This window comes from Sinocyclocheilus anshuiensis, unplaced genomic scaffold (assembly GCF_001515605.1).
Source record: "Sinocyclocheilus anshuiensis isolate Anshui unplaced genomic scaffold, SAMN03320099.WGS_v1.1 scaffold491, whole genome shotgun sequence".
In the NCBI taxonomy this organism is placed as follows: Eukaryota; Metazoa; Chordata; class Actinopteri; order Cypriniformes; family Cyprinidae; genus Sinocyclocheilus; species Sinocyclocheilus anshuiensis.
Window position 1 is genome coordinate 1,141,093 of NW_015551041.1, and position 22,851 is coordinate 1,163,943.

Genomic DNA, 22,851 nt, shown 5'->3' on the forward strand with positions numbered 1-22,851 from the left:
TTAGTGTTTTTCATTTTTTGGGCTTTTTGCCTTTATGTTTATAGGCCAATAGGCGGGGAAGAATAGTGGGACTTGAGTTCTCATGATCCAACAGCTCAATAATGTCCTGAGCATGTTCAAAGTCCACATCCCCTTCAGATGTTCCTACCTAAGGCTAGAATATGCTACACAACTTTTGTCCAGATTTTGCCCCAATTTACAATCTGAACTAGTCGATGCTAGCTGCCGACAGTCAGAGCCAGTCTGCAGATCTTAGCTGACAGATTAGCCTACATAGAAAATCACATAGTGCTGGTCACAGACTCCGGTCTTTTAACTTCAGACTATGATTCCAGTAGGATTTCAGACATGTTTGATATTTTGAGCCTTTTTTAGAAGACAAATCTTTTAATTTGTCATGTATCTCCTAGCAACAAGTCCCGTGTTTCTACGTGAGTTTGTTGCGTTTGGAACAACTTCAAAGTCTGGTAGTGTGTGTGATCCAAAGCTATTTAGCCAGTTTTTCCTCTGTAACTATTTACAAAGTCGACAAGTGTATGACTATGACACCTGGTGTTTTTACAATCTGTTCAGAAGTTGTAGTGTATTCCAGCCTTTAGTGAAATGACATGCACTGGATGGATGCACTGTGTCGGTGTTGTGTGGTGGTCCATTGAGCCAGCAGATGGCAGTCGTGTGAGCTGAGGCAGGGCTGACTGTACTGCCTCCACCCCAGTGTGCCTCAGAGAGCTGCTACCTCCGAGCCTGTGGGCCAGGTGCTCTCACACTGACTAAAATCCTTTCTTTTTCACTCTCCAATAAATCACCATTAATACTGACTTTCTGTGGGCTGACTCACTTTCTTCATCTAAATTTAGAAGACAGAGGCAGCCATCTAAATCCAGTTAGAGGACAGAAAATTCCATCCTTTGAGAAAGAACTATTCATTTTGGCTTTTGTGTTATAAATAAGTCTGTCTGAAGCACCTGGTGGAAGTTTTATCTTGTTTTAGAAGTTTAGTTTTCTGACACGTCTCCTGTGAGGGTCGGATTCGTGTCTTGCCCTCTGAGATAAGCAGGTCACATGCAATAACAAAGTGTGATTTCCATAAATAGCCAACTCTCCTGAGTTTTATTAGTTTTGGTTCATCTGATGCAGTTATTAACTACCCAATTGAAAGGTATGTGCATGATGGTCTTCAAAACATGTTTTTTACACACTTGAACAGCATCAGCTACTTTAGTTTGTGCACTGCATTTCAGGCTTGAGGTTTGCTCTTGCAATCATACAGGCGGGGCTGTATGACATCATCATCTTTTTTATCCACAAACCTCATCATTGACCAAACTGCTATTTGATCTCCTGGTAAGAGCTCCATTAGTGAGCTAAAAGAAGCTTCTAGCACTACACATTAACTAATGATGTATTGGTTGGAGATCCATACAAGGAAGAAATTCAGCAAATGATTGAGTCCAGGTCCAGCTCAGTCATTGATAGATTTGCCACCCTAAAACTAGACAGAAAAATCATATTAACAATGACATCATAAATCAGAGTAGATGTCAAAAGCTAATAATCTGAAACGTCAATAAGGACTCTTCAGTAATTGCGTTAAATTCAATATGAGCCAGTATTCGCAACTAGATGTACTGTCTAATGTATTTGCAAGTGAAAATGTAGGTTGTACAAAAATATGATGGGATGAAAAATTATACATTCTTTTGCAAATCTTTTTTGTTACCCCCAAAAAACTTTGCGTTTGCTTACAAAACTTTTGAGAACTTCTTATATGAAAACATTTGAGAACATTTGCGAAGTTTCTCCGGATTTGTGAGTGAACACAAAATTACTTGAGGGAGTGCAAAACTTTTGCAAGAAAAAACCGGTAGTACAGGGACCAATTCACAGTATTAACTGCTTGTTAGCATGCCTATTATTAACATATTGGCTGTTTATTAGTACTTATAAAGCACATATTCTGCATGACCATTTTCTACATCCCTAATCCTGCCCAATACCTAAACTTAACAACTATCTTGATAACTATTAATAAGCAGCAAATTAGGAGTTTATTGAGGCAAAAGTCGCAGTTCATGGTTTGTTGATTGCGAGAATTGAACCAAAATTAGTGAGAATTGGTGTGACCCAAAACATTTTTGCAATCAGCATTTAAATATATTTTTCCCCCACCTTTTTTTTTTTTTTCAAGACCATTTCTCGTTAAGGGCTCTTTACATATACCAGAATGGAGCCGGTTGTGTTTTTAGCCGAATGTGAAAGTCATTTTAAAGATAGTAGTATTAGTTACACTAACTACAGTAGAAGTTAGTAGTACAGTACTACAAAAGTAGTAGTTACATTTTGATGAAAGATTGTGAAGATTTTCAAAGATTGTGAAACTTTTTCTTTTCATATAAATTGCATTGATGAATTGTGTGCAATACGATAGGAACATGCATTGAAGTTATACTTCACCCAACAATGAAAATTCTGTCATCAGTTACTCATCCTCATGTCAGTCCAAACCTGTATGACTTTGATGAAACCTAAGGTGTCTGTCCCTCCACTGAAAGTCCAAGCAACCAAAACTTACAAGATCCAAACAGGCCATAAAGGTGTTGTAAAATGTATCCATATGAAACAAGCGGTTTAATTGAAGTCTTGTGAATAGATATGAATGATGAACAGATTTAATTTAGGCTTTTATTTACATCTAAACAATGATCGACAAACATACATAGAGCACATCACATATGGTAAACATGGATGCTCAGTAAATCAGTCTTATCTCCTCACAAGTCTTGAATTAAACAAACCAATTCATATGGATTCATTTTATGACATCTTTATGACTTTATTGGACCTTCGAAGTTGTCGTTACCTGGACTTTGAATAGAGGGACAAAACCCTCAGGTTTCAGTAAATATATCTTAATTGGCATTACGAAGATTAACCAAAGATCTGTCATGACAACTCTCAGAGGGATTGGCATGGTAATGTACATGACAATGTTAATGTATTTGGTCTTGGCGGAATAGATCTGCTACTCTGCTGCTGCTGCTTATGCTGCGGCAGAGCAAGTACAGTGATTTGCTACTGCCAATTCATCCACAACATGCTGCTGTGAGTATGTAAGAAATACTGCTGCTGCACATATGACATATATGAATAACCCCCATAGCATACATGATCACCCCATAGCAGATCTATACAGGTGGAGCTGGGGAAGGTGGAGGGTTTCTGAAGTGCGCTGCTACTGTATTTGAATGTTGAGCAGCGAGCTCATTGGCTACCGATACAGGAGAGAACCAATCAGCTGTGATGTGATGATGTCATTTTGTCATATAGTTAGATCTGTCGGACTGTGCCATAGAGTTTCATGCCAGAACTTTGTATTTTTATTGTTTGGAATGACAGGAAGGAGAGCAGTGTTATCCCTTTAAGGAAGTAAATAGAGTCAGTTTTGGTTTTAATGGAGATGTGTTGCTATATCTTAAATATCTTTATTTTTATTGTTCTACAGATATTTAAACCATTGCAATAACTGCAGTTACTATTAACTGCTTTTCATTAAGATGTTTTAGTAACTTTAAGTAAAACACAATTAGATGGTCGAACCTGCTGAGATATCATCTTGGACAGCTACGTCAATGGTTACGCTCAAGTAAAGGACCTTGAAGAAAATGTCCCATGTTGCCTTACATTTTGGACTGGAGATGAGATTTTTGGGCTGTGGGGATTGAGCAACAAGAAGACCTGAATCATAAGACCAATATTCTTCAGTGAATAAAAAACAATGGGTTATCTTGTGGGCAGCGAGGTAAAATGTATTGCTGTAAGGAAAAGCGAGCACTACCTCATGGTGACAGTGAAGAAATTAAATGATGTAAACTGACAGTAATTTATAAAGCAATCAATATGTGCCTTCAGGATAGAGTAGCACAACAGCCTCCGGTACATCATTTAATCCATTTGGCGGTAGAAGTCTATTGTTTTGGAGTTGCTCAAGTCGAAAGACAAAATAATGTCATAAATAAAATTTGATCGACAAGAGAAAGGTTAATCAGCGTTGTGTTATAGACTTAAATGAATTGTTCATGCAACCAAAAATAACAGTGAATGGGCTTGCTATGTATTCTCATACCTTGGTAAAATAGGGCAGTGCTGCAAAATGATATCATTCTCAGTTTTATAAATTCGCAATGTTCCTTTAATCAGTCAGTCCCCAGAGTCTGAATTTATTTATGAACTCTATATTTATTTATAGACTCCCGTCCAGCGTCATCCAGTAAACAAGCATAGAAGAGTGTAGTTGGATGACATACGTGTTATTTTAGTATAACTGAGATACTATTATAGTTTTTGTTAATATTTTGAAATATTAAATTGGTTTAATTTTAATTAAAGATTTAGCAATTTAGTTTGATTTTTGTCTATTCGGTTTATTTTTTGGTTTTTAATTTGTCTATATAGTACACGATGGTTGAAATTGTAACTAATTACAGGTAATACATTGTAATAATATATTAATAATTTAAATATTTATATAACTAGCCTATATCATTCTTCACATATTATTACATTCAAATAGTTGATTTAATGAAACTTTGATGTTTATATTTGAATGTATTTAAGATGACATGTTATACAGTACTTCACTGTATTGTATTGGTCATGCAGAACAATTGTAGCTAAAAATTAAATAGAAAAATGTAAATTAAATGCAAAATGATAAAATATTCTTATCAAGCTTGGGCCTTTAAAATGTATTAATTTATTTGTAATATTAAATTATGAATTTCTAAATGCAATTAATAATGTGATTAGTATGACTGGATTGATTAGGCTGTATGATAACTTTATTAGGCTATGTATGGCAAGAAAATTAAGAAGATGGAAAGTAATTCAAGCAACATTCAAAATTTTGTAACATTTAGATTACAGAAAATGAAGAAACGTGACATTTTTTTTTCATTTTAGAAGGTGCATGCCAAAAACAGTGAAATGTTAAAATTGTGAATGTGATAAAAGAAAACTAAATTGATTTCCATTCTTAAAAGTGTGAGTTTAATGTTTTATCCAGTATATTAAAACATGCATAATGGGGACATAAAAAGCATAAGCAATGTCCCATTTACTGTCTGTTAATGATATTTATGAAAGTTCTATAACATGTTACCCAATTGGGACATATGATGAAATATCAATTAGAGCGATCCTGCCTATGAATGCCAATTAATCCGATCCGAAATGAATTCTATCGTCTGTTACAAAACATGCCAAACTTGAGCTTCGTCAGACTTTGATGGGTTATTACAGAAGCTGTTGCTTGGCAATATCAGCAGCAGCATCGGTGTCCCTAGAGAGCGCGCGAGAATAGAAGCACAGGATGCGCACGCCCAACACACACGAGCGCCGCGCGAGCGTTCACATCTCCCCAAACATCGCTGCCAGCCGCTTTAAAGTTACACTCCGACCGCAGATAGGCGTTTTATCGCGGGCTACGTTTTATTTACGTGCCATGCTTCAGTTACTAACTCGCTACTGAAATCTGAACCGTTGAATTCAGCCAGCCCAAACGAAGTGGAGCGCCTACAGCGGCACATTTGATCCTTATGAAGATTGTTGAGGTAAGTGTTTGCGTGTGCTAACGTTTTTTTCGTGTTTATTCCTACAGGAAAGAGTAGAAATAGATCCTCCAGGCCAGAAATTTGAGCTTCAAAGAGGTAAGAGAGTACAAATGTCCGAGTCTGGACTGCGGTGTTGAGGAGAAGTGAGTGAGGAAACAGAAATTGTGAGAATAAGTAGAAACGCAGTCAGTATCGCTAGTTTGAGTGGCAATTACTTATATTGTTTGACTGTAGGGCAGTAACGTTAAAGTTGTTTCATTCGATGGGTTGTTCAAGTGGAAATGATGAATGTCACTTTAATGAGTTGAACAAGTCGGCTTTCTAAGCATCTTTTGGCCTGAAGTCTGACTCAGCCCGTTCTTCTAACCGTTAGACTGAGTGTCAGCAAGTCAGTGTTTTTAAATGATGCTTGTGTATTTATTTTCAATTGGATTAAAGGGATAGTTTGCCTAAATTCTGTCTCCATTAAAACTGTACACAACTTCCGTCTGCATAAGAACTCAAAAAAAAAAAAAAAGCATCAGTCATTCACCATTTCATTTTTTCCCCATAAAATAAAATGTGAATGGTAACTGCAAAGAGAATCTTTTAGAATGACAGAGTTGTCATTTTTGGGTGTACTGTCCCTTTAAGAGAATTTAGTTCTTATTTCAACATGCATTTAAATTCACTTTTGAAAGTTCTTTTGGAAAAAGAGCTTCAATTTTGTATTGCCCGTCACAGTTGGAAACAAGCGCCATGTGTGCTGTTCTGTCTGTCCAACAGATGCCACATCCATCACTGTGGTGTTCATGATATAACTCACACCTTTTCAGAGGTGTGCTTCATTGTCTCATACAGATGGCTTTTGAGGCAGAAAGAGACATTCCTTTTTCATTCTGTGTAGGACTCTGAAAGGGAAGATTTAAGAGATCTTCACTGATTCCTTTGAATTATTTTTCGGCAGGCTATAAATAGGATGGTGACATGTCCCCACCAGCTTCTACTTAAGAAATAGATGTGCTCAGAGGACAAGACCTTCTAGCACATGTTCTGTGTTTTCCAAACGATAATGATAAACGAAGGAGTGGTTGATATTGAAACAATTTGACCAGCCACTGTCTCATGTCTATGTGCATTGTGTCATAAATCATTCTGAAAAGCTTTCAAAAAAATAGTTTGATGGAATTAAATTGCTGCTGAGTTTTTAAAATGTCTTTTGATTTTTATTTACCCTTTTCTTCCAAATAAATAAAAAAAAAATCTAAAATAAATAAATAAATAAAATATAATTTGAAAAATAGTGAATGGGGCCATTTTTGGGGGGATATAAAAGCATAAATGTGAAGCTTACTGTAAAAAAAAATATATTTTTTTGAAGTTGTAAATAAAAAGATTATTGGAGTATGTTTTACAAAAACAATTATATTTCAGTCTTTCTACTTAAAAAAAAATCATGTTTAATTAAATGTGTTATAATACTTTTTTGTATTTATTTGTAAAATTTACTAGCAATTTCTTGGTGAAATTGGTTTAAAAGTAAATCCTACACCATTTTTTTTACAGTGTAGTTTTATAAAACACTTAAACACTTTAAAAGATCAATTCTTCTGTTAAAACTTATGTAGTAGGCTATTTGAGCTGGAAATTAAACAATTTTTATAGTCATTTTAGGGTTACAGCATTACATTGTCATGGCAATAAAGTTGTACAATTTAATATACAAATGACTTTATACAAATGTTAGTAAGCAGTTGTTTTTCACCTTAAAATAATGTTAGCACATATATTGTTAAGTCTATGACTAGTGGCTATAGGCTACTATTGAAACAGTGAGTATTTTACTATTATGCATTGGCTCCATTCACTTTAATTGCTTTCGATTAAGCTTAATTTTACTGAACCCAAAATATTTCTTTAAAGTCACTTTACCACTTTTTATGGCACATCTACCAAATGTATGTCTCTTTTAACAATTTAAAAATAATTTTAAGTTTAATCTTTAATCTGGGTCATCAACTATTCACCCAGTGAGTGAGTTATGAATGTCGGAGATCTTCTTTTCCCCCACAAAGGGGAATGATTTGATTGGCTGCCCAACATTTGGTCATTATCGGATCACTTTGTCTAGTAACAGTTTCTCCTGTATTTCACCCTGGTCTATGCAGAGGGTTATTTTTACTTTCACTGCCATAGAAATTGCCTATATTATAGTCTCCTGAATTCTGTGGAAATAATACTTGTGGGACAACTCATGCATTTTTTAGCATTATACTAATGGATGTTTGCTGTTTGCGGAGGCCGCAGAGAGTCGTAACATTTTAAAACAACCACTTAAGAACAGAAATGACTTTGGTTTCTGTTTTGGCTGTACACTCGGTGCGTTAAAGATGACGGGATCCTAGTTGTTTTCCATCATACATTGTAGCTATGTTTGTGATGCATACTTTTTGAATTTCCATTATCTTTTGCTGCTTAGTGTTTATTTGTAGACCAAACATATTAACAACAGTAGTAGTCATTTGGCATATTATTTTAGTCTGATGTTGACTTAGGTTCAATTCGGTGTCATTGCCATTGTTTATTAAAACTAATGAGCTGCACAATTAATTGGAATAAGGCCGAAATTAGAAACACTTTTTACAGTGAAAAATTACTAAGTAGTAATACTAGTAATATTTATTATTATATTTTTATTTTAGCATTTTTATTTAATAATAATAATAACTTTTATTGTTACTGTTATCATTATTATTGTTATTATTATTTTATATCCATATTGATGTGTAATCGCAAAGTTTTGGCCAAATTTAAACCTGAATTTTGTTTTTATCAGAAAAATCGCAATTCAATTTTTTCCCCCAAATCGTGGAGCCTTTCTACAGACTTAAGTCTGTTATGTTTTGTTAATCTGTAACTATGGAGGTTATAAATTGTTATTAAAACCTCAAAGGGCTCTATGGACTGGTGCACGTTATTGACTTCTGTAGTGCTACAGTAATTGAATGACTTCACAGACATTTCTTTCTATGATGCATGTTGTATTCAAAAGTGGACTAGTAACTCAACAATATAATATCAATTTATTTTCTCAGAGCACTGCAGTAATTACTTAGACAGCAGTTCAGCCCTGCTTGACGGAGTATCACTTTAATGTTTTTTAATAGCTGCAGAGAATCCAAACTGGAATTACACACACACACATTCCCACACTAACACAAGTCTTCACCAGCTCTTCAGCCCCACACACCTCGCACCCACACAGTATTCCTCTGTGAGCCTCATGACAGACTCTGCTGTCTGAATGTCAAGGACAAAATCAGAAAGCTCCGAGAGAAGGTAAAAAGACAAGTTCTCACTCTTTATGATTAGTCAGGCCCTGAGAGGATGAGGGGTTTGACATTCAAAAGATCTGCTCGTCACACTGTCTGAATGGAATATAGGCTGGTGACATAGGCGATGCAGGCTAAAGCTATGAAGACTGCTATGTGTAGATCTTCCAATGCATATCTTATATTTTTATTCTTAAATAATTCATTTAAACATGCTCTCCATGAGCAGGGTATAAAATTGGGCCTGATATATGTATGTGTGTGTGTGTGTGTGTGTGTGTGTGTGTGAGAGAGAGAGAATGGTTTAGCTTGATAAATTAAGTCAACACAACAATTTGTATTCAAATTTCACTTTCCCTTGTCATTCCGTAATGCTGTAGAAGGGTCAAGATGATGTTACTTCTCAAATGTCACAAATGTAAGGAATATTACATTGCATTATGGATTATATCAAAATTATGCATTTGAATTGACCTATCGGTAAGCCCCTTTAGTTACTGTTGCTCTGCTGTTACTTGAACAAAAAAATGGAGTTGCTCACTGTCTTACAATGACAGCTGTCAGTGTGAAAACCTTGTCCCAAGAAGATAAATTTTGGACACAGAAGGACCACCTCTCATCGAGGAGCATGATTCAAGTGGGACTTAAATATGCCATGGAGGGATATATAAAAGATTTTTTACAGAAAAAATCTTGAGTGTTTACAGATCACAATGTATGCGGGAGAAGTCATGTTAGGCTGATGATACACGGGACAACTCTTTGAGCAATTTTGCCAGGCGACTTTTTTTGAGCAATGCTGCTTGAGCACTTTTCCATTGTGAATGGGTAACAGATTTCTATCTGGATACTTTAAATTGGTCGTGGGCCCTGTGTCTCACCTGGTTGCCCGTTGACAGCAACATTGCCCAAATTTGCCCAGCAACATTGCTCAAAATCTTGCCCCGTATATCATCAGCCTTTCGGTCGTCACGATCGCAGATGACAAGGGTAAGATTAAAGGGGTCGTATGATGCGATTTCAAGTTTTCCTTTCTCTTTGGAGTGTTACAAGCTGTTCGTGAATAGATAAGATTAAAGCATGTCAACATATTCTGTTACACCAAATACACAAAATAATGATCTTTAAAAAAGCATCATATGACCCCTTTAAATTAATTTACATTTAACTAGTTTAATATGGAGAGAGGCACTTAAATGTAGGCCTTCGTTTAAGTGTTTTTGACCTACACTGTACATGACGTGAGAACAGTTAGCTATTTAGGTTTGTACATTAGCATGGACTCACTAACTTTAACGTTGGCTAGTTTTAGCTTAGAGATCCCTTGTTGAAGCACAAGATGACATTATCCTTCTGCTTGAGCAGATTAAAATTTCAACTTAATGAGAGTATGACGATCAGAAAATGAATGTTGAATAATAAAATAAATGCCAAATTCCATTGCATATCCTTTCAGGATACCTGTTTTACAAGTCCCCCAGGCACATCGTTTTGCCATTTTTGTAGCATAAACACCATTAAACCGATGAGAGCTTGTTGATACGGTCAAAAACTCTGTGGTGGGACAGACCAAAATCCCCATTTTAGGTAGGAATGTTTTCTGTGTTTAGTCAAGTTAAGTCAATTTAATTTTTATACTGTAGCACTTTGCACAATACACATTGTTTTAAAACAGCTTGAAACAATGAGATGTTAATAATACTTTTCATGCAAGCTTAATTTTATGTTAGATAACAGTCCTTCGTACAAAGAAATGTGGTATTTGTGTCTCTAATGCATTAATAAAGTCATAGGACACCAAAGTGTGCGTCATTAGTGGAATGCGCCTAAAATAGATTTCCTGCCATTTAGAACCATACATTCAAATGGCTGCATATAGCAGTACTCACATTGCTTTTGCTAATTAATGAAGCAACTGAAGATCAAGCATAATGTAATGTGTTTTCCACTGTCATGGCAACCCACATAAAGGATAAATACAAAACCCTGTCCTACCTACCAAAGCAAAATGTGTTAATGCGTTAATCCACAAATTGCACTCCTTTTGTTTATTTAAAATTTGCTTTCATTTGTAAAATGATTTCAGCTCAGTTTTTCCTTTCTCACTAGTTATTAAGGTTTAGATTAGGGGTAAGGAAACTGAATTAGACCAGCTGTTACAGCAATATTCATGGTCAGGGGACAGTGAGCTTTGACCAGCATTAAGGAGAGGGAAAGATGTGAAAAGTCTGGAGCTGTTGTTTAAAGATCATCCCGAGTAAACATCTGTCTTTTGGAGAAGCGTGCCACTGCACAGTAATATTAGTGTGTAATTTATTTCCCTTCAGGGCCAGAGCACCTCCCCTTACGAAAAATAAGTTTATTCAAGTGTGCTATTAGTATAGTAAGGGAGGTCAACATATGGTGCTGAGCCGTGTGTGTGTGCATCTGCGTGTGAGAGGGAAAGAACTCAAGTTGTTAAAACACAGTCGGTATTACGTAGTGAGCAAGCAGAGTGTATTTCACGTGTGTATCGGATGAGTGCATGAGCATGTGTTCGCCCCAGTGCAGTGACTGATGTAATTTACACTGTCACAACATGAGGCCGGTCGCAAGATGACAGGGCAGAGAGGGAGAGCAAGGCATAGTGATGACTGACCTGTCAGCACTGATCATTTTGTGTGTCATGTGCAGCTTGGTAAGAGACGAGAACCTGTAGTGCTAGAACAGGACCTGGATGAGAGTTTCCTCTGGGTGATGGTCATATGTGTTGACCATGATTTGGCCAAGCAGGACATGTATTTGGATCAACATCAAACAAACATGGCAACTATTAAAGGAATAGTTTACACATAAATGAAAATTTGCTGAAGATTTACTCAGCCTCAGTTCATCCAACATGTAGATGAGTTTCTTCATTGGAACAGATTTGTAGAAATTTAGCATTATATCACTTGCTCACCAGTGGATACTCTGCAGTGAATGGGCGCTGTCAGAATGAGTCAAAACAGCTAATAAAAACATCACAATAATCCACATGACTCCAGTCCATCAATTAACATCTTGTGAGGTGAAAAGCTGCATGTTTGTAATGAACAAATCTTCAAGATGTTACTAAATTTAAACTGTTGCTTGCACTTAAAATACGAGTCTTCTATCCATAATATTTGTCTCTAGTGAAAAAGTTGTATTTACTGAATCAGGAGATAAATATGCACAGATTAAGCACAATTTACAAGTGATAAAACTAGCCAAAACTGTTGTAAACAAATATGTTGGTATATTTTGATGTGAGCGGACAACAGGAGATGGATTTTTTTCACTGGAGGAAGCGTTATTATGAATTATGAGTCCACTTCTGTGTATTTTAGCCAGAAGTGACATTTCAAAGTTGAAATGTTTTAATGATGGATTTGTTTCTTACAATCATGCAGATTTTACAGGACATTAATTGCTGGACTGGATTCGTGTCATTTATTTGTGGATTATTGTGATGTTTTTATCAGCTGTTTGGACTCTCATTCTGACGGCACCCATTCACTACAGAGGATCTACTGGTGATCAAGTGATGTAATGCTAAATTTCTCTACATCTGTTCCAATGAAGAAACCATTTCTATAACCACCCTTATATTTAGAGGGATATGATAACTAAAACCATGATTTTGTTCTAGGATCAACAAGAATGTGAAAATGTCCTGCTTGAAAAAATCACGATAAGGTCAAAGGGGTAGTAGAAGGATAAAAGAACCTGAGTGAGAGCAGTGGCAGACAGTAGCATCTGGAGACTCGCATGGGGCCGGTTACTATGGCAGTGAGTCTCTTAGGACATTAGGGAATATATACTCAGCAGGTTGCATCTTAGTCGAATTAGATGCCATACTTAATTTGATTTAAATGAAAAAAGTACTGTTAAATATTCATGGTTTCATTTTATTAAGGATATGATATACAGTATGTAGCCTTCAAATGGAGTCAGAATTATCGTATTTGCGAGAAATTTTATATTTTTATTAAATTGCAATTTCAGATGATGCCCAAATTGCCAGTGTCTGTGTGAAGCAGGGCAACAAACAAGTCTGTGGTAAATGTTAATGAATCATTTTGAAATTTATTGTCATTTTCTGTGCTGTATTTAAATAATGTTAAAGGTGCAATAGGTGATTGTCCTCAGAAACATTTTTTGTTATGCTGATTGAAAGTCTCTTCACATCACGATAGCAATCATTAAGTTAAGTGGTCTAAATGTATTTATCTGTATTTATATATTCTGTGGAAGGCGTAGGGCCAAGAAATGTTCGTCCAATCAAAACGCTCGGTCCGAGCGTTTTAATTGGCTTTCCTACCTGCCTGTCAACGTATGTATTAGCATACCTCTGCGCACCCTGTTCGCGCAGACAGGATACATCTGAGCAGGGGAAATCCATTGAAGTTTACTTCACTTCAGAGCATTCATTCACGGATTTGCGTACACACATCACACTTACACACACACACGTCTTCACATCCAGTGCGATGACTGGAATTGGGAACCGCTGATGTAGCCTATTGTAGTAATGTTGTCTCTGGTATTCTGGTCTGTGAACTTATATGCATTCAGGGGGCGTGGCTTTAGACAGCGATTGCAGAGAGGGTGGGACGTTCGCTTTCAGTGCTATCAGGCTAAAGTTAGCATTTTCCAAGATCTCCTACTGCACCTTTAAGGTATGTGGGGGCGTGTTAGAACGAGCCGTTTTAGGTAGGTGTGGCTGACTCTTAACTTTTATAAAGAATATCTCTTTGGATTTGAGACTTTAGTCTTTGCAACTTTACAGATCTTGTAACCAAGAGCTACAAGACCAAGAGCTTGTAACACTCCAAAGAGAAAGGAAAAATTGAAATCGCATCATATGACCCCTTTAATGCCTTATGTACACATTACTTATGGACAACAATTGTAAAGTTTCCTTTATGCAAAAAAAAAAAAAAAGTTAAATACCATGCATAAATGATAGAAATGAAAATGATATAAAAGTAAACATAAAAAGTAGAAGAATTAAATTTTTTTCAGAAATGCATGACATTTTGTAATTACTGAATAATGAATGTTCAAGGTTCCCACATAGTGCATAATCTGTATTGGTGATTCACACCACACAACACTCTAATGACTGATGAAAGATCGTCTGTACCTCATGACAAGGTGTTTTGTAATAAACAGATCACCCTAAATCCCAGTTTAACAATCACGTGGTGCTAGTAATTACTGATGGGTGACAGTTATGGATTATAAGATATAGCCTACAACGAACTGTCTGCAAATACAGTGCCAATGTGTTTGATTTATGAAACCAAAATGGGTGGGCATAGATTTTAGAGACGAGATGAGATGAGAAAGAAATTGAGGAGATTTTTTAGATTCGTGCTCTTTTTACGGATTATTCAGTATATCCATGCGGAAGGCAGTTGATGGATGAGGGTTCTGTGTACACATATGACCAGGTTTAACCTCTCTCTCTGTCCTTCCTTTGATCCCCAAGTAATCACGGCGCTTCCTCCATCATGTTCTAGCAGCAGTTTACTTAATGAAAAAATGCTGTGATCTGTAAATGAAAAGGCTTTGGCGGGTCTCTAATCATTAATCCACGCAGGTTAATATCACACATGTCTGGGAGTCAATACGGGTTTTCCTAAGCAGAGGAAGATTGGACAAAACTTTTTATTTCAGGATTTTATTCTGAATATCCAGAATATAGTGATTCCCAGCCTTTTTTGTATATTACATAACCCCATAGTTCACTAGCGACACTCAGACCAAAAATGTGCTCCTTTTAATTTTGATTTTGAACAGTGTATCTATTGTTTTATAATTTATACTAATCAAATATTCTTAGTAGGGATGTTCATTTTGGTTATTTTTCCTAACCGACAACCGACGCTCATTAACTGATTATTAACCGTTAACCGACAAGATTATTTTAAATTAGAATTGAAATAAATTAGAATGGATAAGTGTCTGTGACCCGTTAAAAATACTAACATTTGTTTCTCGGGGATTAATTTTACATGCGCAAAAAGCAGCAAACAACAGAACATGAGGATTCACATGGTCATCATATCACATCACGCACCTGCAGCGCTTCTGCGAGCGGAGAAAAACATAATAAAGCTAGCCTATATATATATATATATTGTGCAACAAGTAGCCTAGTATGCAGAGTTTCGGTTCATTTTTTTTGCTGCGCGAAAGGAAACAGACGGCAGAAATTGCGGCATCCTATTTTTCTTTAGGCTTTTTTTACAAAAGCACAAAGATTTGTTTTTATTGTGAATGTACACAAATAAAGGCAAACCTTTTACAATTCCGATTATCTTTATGACTAAAAGGAGTAGTTGCTTTCACTGTTAGAAGGAAAAAATTCAAGTGATTGCGCCACATGCGCGCACACAGTTAAGCATTGCTACCTTGACAATGCAGCCTGTTCATTATCATAATAAAATACAGTCAGTCAAACATATGCGAAAAAAACACTGCTCAGTTAAAATCTGTGCAGTTAAGTGTTATCACTGTACCGCCGTGATGTTATGCAAAACATTTTGTTTTACGTGGATATTGGAACGCGAGTGAAGTAGGCTACATAATAAATAATAATTTGCCATTCAAATACATCATGAATACGGAAACATTTGATTTTGTGTCGAATGAGAGACCCAACGTTGGTTTCAGTTTCATTTTTGCCTAAATTAATTCGTTTTGGCTTGTCGTTTATATTGCTATAGCCTAGCTTCTTATATTCTTAATTCTTGTTATTTTCTAAATACTGTTAATTGAAAGGCTTTGTTGTGGAGTGAGGGGAACTAAAATAGCCTAGCTATGTTTACAGTGTTTATTATAATGTTTGTAAACATTTCACGTCGGCATTAGGTCTATTTCTGAATGAAATAATAAAATGCGACTTATACGTGACGTTTTTTTTTCTTCTAAAAAAACAAAATAATTTATACGCATAGAGTATTTTAACCATGCAGCAAACCTTTTAAAATATTTTGATAAATTACTGAGAAAAATAAATAAATAAATGACTTTTAAACATTTAACTGATTGTATTCATCGGTTAAAATTCTTACGGTCGGTTAACAGTTAACTGGTTAAAATTAACATCCCTAATTCTTAGTAACTAATCAAACAGTAACTAATCAAATATTCTTACTAGAGCCCGGTCGATATGATATGAGCCTGTCGCCGATATATCGGTATCGACGAATATGCCGCCGATATGAATTTTTTTTTTACAGAACATGTAACGCAGATAAAATGCTTGAAATTGTGTAATTACTTAGTTTGTCCAGCAGAGCGCACTCCATTGTTTGCTACTGGCGACCTGGATGAAACGCTTTAAAGCTTATGTCTATGGAAAACCATTGAAACTTTGAACGGCCATATCTCCGTAACGGCGCGGCAAATCCGCACCAAATTCGGGGGATCCCTTCAGCTCGAGGAACCCTCTTGAACGCGAATCGAGTGTACGTCTAGAGGCCCGCTGTCTAGAGGCCCGCCGACCGATCAAGCGATCCCGGGGGGCTACCGACGTGCGGAGGGTGGCGTTCGATAGGGCTCCTCGAGCTGAAGGGATCCCCCGAATTTGGTGGAGATCCGCCGGCGCTTTCGTGAGATAGTGACACCAATCAACACTACCACTTCAGTAAGGAGGTCTCTTGTTCAGGAAGCGGGAGCAGGCAGCAGCATTCAAGCGTGGTCTTATTCGACCGTAAGTGCCCTGCGAAATGGACTTCACATGAAATTCTGCCATGATTCCAGTTCCAAGGGAACGTACACGTTACAATCAAAGGGCATTAAAGTGCGCGAGACGTAAATTTATATTGTATTGATTTACAGAGGTATATTATGTCACACTTCACACTTCTCTAGTAAGTTTCGTCTGTGTGTGAAGACAGTAGCGCAAATCCATGAATGAATGGTTCAAAGTGAAATAAACTTCAACGGAATAAAGTTGAATGGAATTGAATTGAATTAAAGTTGAATAAACTTCAACTTTACTGTTCAGTGCACTGATAATAAAGTTTATTGTTGGATAATAAAGTTTATTGTTAAATTGTTAAATGCCCTGCCTCCATTACGTATCTCTGTCACGTCACTATAATTGTTTCATCACCACATTTGAGTGATCATTGCAAAAAATGTGTTTATGTATATATATTCTGTTTATGTATATACTGTATTCTATATATAGTACCAGTCAAATGTTTGGACACACGAATGGGAAAGTGTCCAAACTCTTGACTGGTACTGTACTATAATATACACAAAGAATATCGGCCGATATATCGGAATTTTTTTAAATCCCTAATATCGGTATCGGTATCGGTATCAGCCCCAAAAAAACCATATCGGTCGGGCTCTAATTCTTACATATATGTAAAACATTTATGCATTTTTAAAGTGTGGCTCAGGTGTCCATATACTGGTCATCCACACAAATAGGTATCTTTTTCTGCTTAAAAAGTGATTAAAATGTTAATTCATTACAAAAAAGTAATTGTTATTGTTGTTAAATATAATTTGAATAATTTTTTATTATATTTTATAAAATAATAGAGTCACTACTACTACAACTACTACTACTAATAATAATTATTGTTAGTAGTAGTGTTAATATATGTATGATTAATAAAAACAATAATAATGATGATTATAAAAATAATTATGACATAAAGGTAAGCTTTCACGGTCATCAAAATATTTAAATATTTGATATAAACAGATATATAAACAATAAATATATAGAAATATTATTAAGAACAGTAACAACAGCAATAATAATTATTAACATTGATAATAATTAATTATTATTAATTTATATATATTTTGTAATTATATATCTGCTTTTTAGTTTTATATTAAATTCGTCATTGCTTTTTTATAGGTTTAATACCCCTTGGTGCACACATACCGCTGGTTGGGAAATCACTATCCTAAAACCCTGTATGATTGGAAAGCATGAGCCGTGAGTCATGCATGCCGCAGTATCATTTTTATTCAGTGTGAGAGAATCACTATAATGAGACATCTTTCATTCACTCCAGTAATACCTAAGGAAGTGGGCTGGAGAATATTTCAAGGATAAACTATGTTCTCCTTTGATGTAACGTATAGAAGATAAATGCGCAAGTGGGCATGAAAGCAGATTTTTGATAATCAAGTTAATAATGCAAAGGAGTCCCATATCTCATTTATATAAAGATCAACTGATTTCTGTCTGTGCAGCGAGAGTGATTTATTTCACCATTTCGATATGATTAGGGAGGAAAAGTTATTGTAAAATCAAGTCATTTGGGTAAGCATACTGTGGAGATTTTTCACTTTTCATTTACATTCACATTACATTTCAGTAGAAAAGGGTGGGCTTTTTTCTAAAAATCTCAGATTCAGCCTTTTTTTTTAGCAGATCTGCTATTGTTATGATTCAGACTGTACATTTAGCCACACTCGAGTTCAAGTAAATAACCTAAATGCTCAGTAGATACCATAATCCCTTAATCCAACGGTTTTGACGTCACTGGGTCCTCCACAGCTTTCAGAAGGCTTTAGAGACTCTTTTTGACAATCAGTAATTATATTATAGGTAGATTAGGATTGATTTTAATTACATACAGAAAAACTTTTATTTGACAACTTGAATTGAATTTACTAATCATATAATTTATCACAGATAGCTAATTTTGTTTAGTCTCTCTGTGGTTATTGAAATTACTGGACAAATCCCAGTCCTGCTGTGCCAGTTCTCTGAACAAAACTACCTGAGCACAGAGAATCATCAAATGATTTTACCTTGGAAAGGGAATTATTATTCAAAAAAGCTTGTGGAGATAAACGCTGCCTTTTTAATAAGATTACACTGAGATTATGTTGACAGATCAATGCAATATGGTTGCTGTGTTTGAATGTTGTAAACTGGATCAATGGTTTTAATCATTTCTAATTTCAGAGTACTGATTCAACAGGGTAATAATTGCAAAAGTGAAGTATAATATTCAGAGCAATGATGAATGTGTGTTTGGCAAGGAAGGACGTGGAATGGGAGTGGGGGAGAGAGACGGTGGGGAGCTTACAGTGGTATTGATTTGCGAGTATGTCCTCCATCTGTCACTCTAATGAATGTTAATGTGACACCACACAGCGTACAGAATCTTGGATTGGATACACCAGTAGTTTAAGAGTCGATGCTCTTTTTTTACCTTACCTTTACGGAACTAATCTTTTGCAGAACTCAATTTGCAGTCCATGTTGCATCTACACAACCTTGCATCTTTTGTAATTAACAGCTGTCCAGACAAGTGAGACAAATTTGATGTTGTCTGTTTATGTAAATACACAGATTTAATTTATGATGGGTAATTGCGCACATCTGGTCTTTGCGAGTCTGTGATGTGGTTACAACTTCCAAATTTCCACCAAACTGCAATCAAACATGATTGAAACCAGCCACTGTGCTGTACCTGAATTACTATACACAGTTATTAGCATTATCATATGACCTTTAGACTTGACAGAAAAATCCAAATGGATCTTATTTACTTTCTGCATGCTCCTGGTCTAATTGAATCATAGGTACATGTTAAGAGAAATGTTTAATTTGTGATCTTTCATCAGAATGTAATAACTTGCTCTGCCTCTGAAATGACTTTTCTTTTTGACTCACTTTAATTAGAAGATTTCAAACTTTTTGATGTGGTGAACACCCCAAAATGATCCCTCTATGATAAAAAATATACTTGTCTTGTGTATAAAATATAATTTGGAAAAATATTTAGATTATATTGATATTATTGTTGTTTTTTCATTGCTACTTTAGATGTGAGCTCAAAATAATTGTGATTAATCTCTGATAGATTAACCAGCTTTTACAAGGCTAAAAAATAAAATTAGCTACTTTTTAGTATTTTATTTTATTTTATTTTATTATTTTTCTCTGAACCCTGAACTGAGCTTGAAACCCCATCTTTTTTGGCCACATGGTAATTAGAATACAATTTATTTAAAGTGACTTCTTTAAAGAATAACTTTAAAATGTAATTTCCATATTTTGAGTCTGACTAATGGGCAAATACAACAGTTGCATAAGAGATCCTGCTTAATAAAAGCAATAATTATAAAAACTGTCAAAGTGAAAAAAATGTAGCCCTTTTGACCTGGGTTTGAATTAGAAGTATAATCACAAGTGGATGTCAAATCTAAGATCTTAAAAGGCAGGGTAGCATCTGGTGAGAGAGCTGCTTTCATTAGCAGAAGATCCTCTGGCTCTAGTAAAGAGAGCTGCTCTAGATTACATCCACAGGTTTCCTTGTGCTACTCAAGACCTTTTTAAATCCCACTATCATACAGGTCAGGGATCAGCAATATTCTGGGAGTGGGGTAATGGAAGAAGTGGGGCAATCCAGGGAAAAGCAATCAAACCCAGATAAAAGGAAAGGGGGATTCGATGAAGGAGCAGGTGCATGGGGTGTTTTTTTTTTACTCAAAGCTGTTGTTGAAGAAATCTAACCCCCATCACCTCAGCCATGATTGCCTGCAAAGATGCGACTGTACACATCAAGCTGCAATTTTGGTGTTTTGAAGTGGGAAGATGATAAGGCCAGTTTCTATCTGGCAAAGGCTTGATGTTCGGTTTTACAGTGGAAAATGTGGCACTTACATTTAAGTGCTGAATGGAAAATGCTTTCAAGCAAATGAAAATGTCTTTGCAAAGCAAATGAAGCTACATTTACAATGCTAAAAATAATTTCTGTAGGCTAGGCTTAGCAGTTTGATTTATTCTGATGACATGGGACCAGTTAAATTTTTTGTCCCATTTCAGAGGTCCTCACTTACATATATATATTTAGACATGTCCCAAATTGGGTAACAGGTTTGCAAGCCTCATATGAAATGAATGGAAAATAAAACACCTCGTGTAAAATGTTGTTTGACCTCCTAAAGTTGACTTCAGTCATTTTCTGAAGGTTAAACACTTACTTTTGCTATTTCTCGAAAAAGAGGCAGGCACTGATCTATAATAGAGAACTGGATTGCTCATGACGTCATGAAAATGAAGCCGCCGCGCCGCCATATTGGTATTCCCCAGTATTCCCATACATTCCATTGAATTAATAGGAAATTGTTCAAATTTAATGAAAAACCATCACCTAACAAGTCAGCGTTTTTATATCTGAAGTATCCCTGTACATTCTTACAATGCAAACACTCTAGGCATGTAAACGGTTATTTGTTTAATGTCAGGAATTTCCCCTGCTTATTAAAATGTTACATTCATATGCACATTACTGTAGCGAACATCAGATGAACTTGATGAACATCAGACGGACAAGATCCTCAACATATACACTCTTAAATATAAAGGTGCTTTATCACGATGCAACAGAAGCACCTTTTTGTCTAAATGGTTCCATAAAGAACCTTGTGAAGAACCTTTCTGTTACACAAAAGGTTCTTTGTGGTGAAAGAAGATTCTTCAGATTATAAAAAGGTAAGTAAGAGATGGTTCTTTAAAAAACCTTTGACTGAATGGTTCTTTGAGGAACCAAAAATGGTTCTTCTATGGCATCGCTGTGAAGAACCTTTTAAGCACCTTTATTTAAGAGTGTATATAACAAATGACAAAGTGCTCATTCTGAAATCTGAATAAAGATTTATGCTTTGTATACCTTCATTCGCCTTGTAACGTTACAGTTATTCATTGTTTATGTAATTTTGTTATAGTGTTTTTATTCGTACAGTAGGCTAACTGCAAATTTTTCAACAATGATTTTGTTAACAGCATTCATTTTGAAGCAGGTAATGATTTAAACGGTGGTTAAATTAATGATTATATGATATATATGAATATATATAACATTTTACATGGAAACGGTAATGCTAGTAAAACACCATATTTGCGCGATCTTGGAGAGTCTGAAATAGATGTTGCTCAATCAGGACATTAAAAATATACACATCATAACTTAATCAGAGAAATAACTGACTACATACAGTATGGACTTAAAGACAAGAAGCCTTATTTCCAAGATGATGCATGGTAAGCTTTTCATTTCAGTACAACATAAAGCAATATACTGTAGCAACAGAGGCTTGTATTGTATTATTGTATATTCAAATCAATTTCTGATACTAATACGTTCGTGTTTAATAATTCCTGAATAATAACGTACTTAAAGAAATAGGCTATATTTAGTGTTGGATCAATTAACGTTAACCTGTTTCGGCAGTGTGCAGAGCAGCAGACACACCCCCAACCTTAATGATTTAAATATAAAGCTTATCCTGCCCAAAAAGACAATAAACATTGCAGATAACATGAATAAAAATGAATTTACATACTGTACACATGACATAAAAACTAATCCCGTGTGACTGACTCGCTTCAAATCGGGTGATTTTAGGTCAGCAGTTTGACTGTGACTCAATGGTGCTCTCTGCCGGTAGGGAATAGTAAGATGGCGAATCGAACACTTCCGGTGGCTTCACTGCCTGTCAGCAGTTTAGAACGCTATGAGCGATCCAGTCATTATACTGTATATAGATTAGGGCTGAACGATTTTGGAAAATAATCTTAATTGCGATTTTTTTTTTACCAATATTGCGATTGCGATTTAATATGCAATTATTTTTTAAAGCTCTTTATGTTCTGTATTATTCAACAAAGACAAGCTATAAATCATTGTATAGTATGACCAACACACTATTAGATAGATTAAACGTAAATGTTCTTTTCTGTAGGCCAGGCCTATATGTTGTGAGGAAATTAGGTGATGCATGAATTGATATGAATGACATTTTTATTTAACAACTACAATCACAGTAGTATATTGACTGATTTTTTGAACTTCCAAACTTGTAAGCATGTAATAATTATGACAACATAAAGCACTGACAAATAAGCCTGGTGTAAGAATTCA

At 35.6% G+C, this 22,851-nt stretch overlaps 1 protein-coding gene across 1 annotated transcript in view; it reads left to right on the top strand.

The window, feature by feature from the left end:
- Positions 1-5,365: 5,365 nt before the first annotated feature.
- The window catches only part of LOC107661475 (carbohydrate sulfotransferase 8-like), a 59,451-nt gene continuing 41,965 nt past the window's right edge, over positions 5,366-22,851 (top strand). The window contains exon 1 of the mRNA XM_016451085.1: positions 5,366-5,609. The gene's annotated coding sequence lies outside the window, so the exon portion shown is untranslated. The remainder of the gene's footprint in view (positions 5,610-22,851) is intronic.